The following is a 3,376-nucleotide window of genomic DNA, read 5'->3' on the forward strand; positions in this document are numbered from 1 at the left end:
CTGTGCCACATCCATGTAGCAGAAGTCCCAGATGAGCAGAGTAGAAGGTGTCGAGAGCATTGCTAAAGAAATAGCTTCATAACTTCTCTATAATATCCTAAAATTGATTTTAATATTTTTTAAAATAGCCTACACATCTAAGAAGTTCAACAAGTTATGATATTGAGTGTAGCCAAACTGTCCACACCTAGATACATCAGGGTCACACTATCAAAGACAAAAACAAAAATTAAATTTTGATAGTAGCAAGAGAAAATGGCTCATCACACACAAGGAAGCACAAACACAATGTTCAGATGAAGCAATGGAGGCCAGAAAGCAATAAAAACATGCTGAAAGAGCTGACGGGGAAAACCAAAAGACCAAGAATTCTCCACCTGGTAAAATCATCCTTCAAAATTAAAAGCAAAACAAAGATATTCTTCTGTCAACAAAGAGAGAGCGCTATTGCTACCAGACCTACCTTACAAGAGACACGAAAGGTCATCAGACTAAGAGGAAGCAGCACTAGAGAATGGCTCAGATACCCAGGGAGAACCGAAAAGCACCCAAATGGGGGCTTATAGGGAAGAGGCTATAAATATATTTTTCTCAGTTCTTACCTTTCTTAAAGGCATAAAATGGCATACTGCCACCATCATAATACCATGTTACTGAATGTATATGTAAATATAATATTTACCAGTTGTCTTTGAGTCGATAGATGAGCCTAACAGAACAAAGAAGAGAGAGCAGATGGGCTATATTGGAACAAGCTTTCTGTACATACTTTTCTGGAGTTAGTATTTATTTTAGTAGTCTGTGATAAGTTAAGATATGCATACGGTGATCCCTAGACCAACCAAAAGGAAAATGCCTAGGAACAAATGGCTTAAAAAGTCAACTGAGGAATTAAAATGATACACTAAAAAAATATGTATTTAACATAAAATATGACAGTCAAGGATGAGCATAGGAACAAAAAAAGACAGAAATACAGAAAAATATCAAAGTGGCAAAGGTAAATCCATCCAATCAATGACTGCTATACACATCATCACCAGTCACCAAGGATTGTAAATCATATAATCCGAAGTCGAAGGAGGGATGAGTATCAGAGCCTACACTGTGAGAATCTGGTTTGCAGAAGGCTGTGGATGACAGTGGGAGCCCAAGATACATCTGTGGAAACGACATAGGAAACAAGTGTCCAGTGACCTCCCTCTATGCACAATTGAGGGATGGGAGGACAGGGCTTACTAAGCAAAGTGCACTGGAGATGAGTATAACCGATCAAGGGATAAGCCTGACTTGAACAGTTAAATCCGTGTCCGTTGACCCCTCCTCTGCTGCATGCTGGACTTGATCTCATTTTCCACGTTTTCTGTACTTTTGTTTTGTTTTGCTTCTCATTTGTTCATATTAGGGTTTATCTCAGAGGTGTTATGTCATTGGGGGCCACCTCTTGAAGTTCTGTTATATGCTTTCCTGTTTTCCAGTCTATGAAACCCAGGATTGATGAACCTAGAGGGACAGCCATTAGAACAAGGGTTTTGGGGGGTAGGGGTGGAGTACAGTAATGGTGGGGGATGGTGGTAAAAAGGGAGACGATGTCAAGGAGCCAAGGAAGGAAAAGAATGTTTGAAAACTGATTGGCAGCAATTGTGCAATTCTGCTTGACATGATTAAACTATGGAATGATGTAATATATGTATTAACTCATAATTAAATAATAAATTTTAAAAGTATATATAGGAAAGATCTCAAAACAAGACCTGCAAGAGACATCAAAAGTAAACTTTCCAAAAACAAATAATAATAATTACCATAAATGTAAATCTTCTAACCACCCCAATCAAGAAATTGTTAGACCGATTAAGAAGAAAAACTTCTACTCTCTGCTGGATGCAAGAGATACACTTTAGATTCAGATAAACAAAGGAGATGAAAGTATAAAGAATGCTAAGATATGAACCCAAAAAAAGGAAAATAGACAGCTACCTGGTCAGCTGACTGGAGGTGATCCATATATATATATATATATATTTTTTTAAAGATATATACCATGAAAGCATTAACTATGAGATTACTAAATTGCAGAATTCTCCAGAGAAGGGTTAGAGACATGGAAATACTGCCATCAGAAGCATTTCCATTTTTATGACTTAAATGGAGGCTTTCTCCAAGAACCAACAGTTTCACATTCTGACATTTTTAATGATGTTACAGCAGTACTATTTTACTTACTCTTGTATATCAGAGCACATCATAGAAGCGATTACATCATATCACAAAATGATGGATGACTACATCATTATAAAACTGTGGAACCACTGAGAACCATGACCCATCCAAAACTGACACACAAACTAGACCATCACACCAGGCCTTCGTCTGCAGTGTCAGTGTCACTGGGTGGGTTTGTTCATCAGCCTTTATATTAACAGCTGGTTCCAATCCCCTTGCACCACACAGGCACGATTAGACCCAACCCCCCCCCCAAAAAAAAAAAAACCCTGTTATGAAGTTAATGGTGATTCACAGTTACCCTGTGCAAGGTTTCCAAAACTATCATCTTTACAGAAACAAAGAGCCTCATCTTTCTCCTGCAGAGCAGCTGGGGGGTTTGCACTGGCGATCTTGTAGTTAGCAGCCCAACACCTACCCCTTCACTACCTGGCCTCCTGGCAGCACACTTTAAAAAGGGTAAAACATCATTATCTTCAGGCATTATGACGGTAAACCTGTAAATTTGACTGTAAATTCAAGCAAATAGTTAAAAGGATAATTTTTTTTTTTTACCAAATCCTGAACTACTGTTTTTTTTAATTAGTTTTATTGGCATATTATATCATGCCAATGCCATAATAAAATCTAATCATTCGATCAGATTACAAGAGTTGTGCAATCATCACAGAAGCAATTTCAGAACGTTTTCTTCTCATACTCGTTGTTGTTAGCTCCCCATTTCCTCCCAACCTGCTCTGCCATGCCTTTAGGTAATTTTTTCCCAACAGTTTTATTGGCCAGTAATTTACCTATCATTAAATAGTTCAATCATTCAGTCATATCTGGAGTACAATCACCCCCACATCAATTTCTTTAGAACATTCCCCGCTCCTGTGGTTAAATCACCCCCAAGATGAATTATGCAATCACAATCCATTCTAGTGCTCCCTCCCCTCTCCCATCTTCACCATTTACCCCCAAGATCCACCTACCCTCCCAATCATCCATCCCCCTAATCCCTGAAACCCCTTGTATCAGTTATTCTCATGATGCATCCACTACTCCTGTGCTTCACAACCGGGAGACTCGACAGAAACACTAAAAAACAAAATCACGCTAAGGTGGTAAGGATAAAAACAAAATAGTATACAGTGAACCCTCGTTTATC

This window comes from Echinops telfairi, unplaced genomic scaffold (assembly GCF_000313985.2).
Source record: "Echinops telfairi isolate 266 unplaced genomic scaffold, ASM31398v2 ScPeMD7_16;HRSCAF=60, whole genome shotgun sequence".
NCBI classification, from domain to species: Eukaryota; Metazoa; Chordata; class Mammalia; order Afrosoricida; family Tenrecidae; genus Echinops; species Echinops telfairi.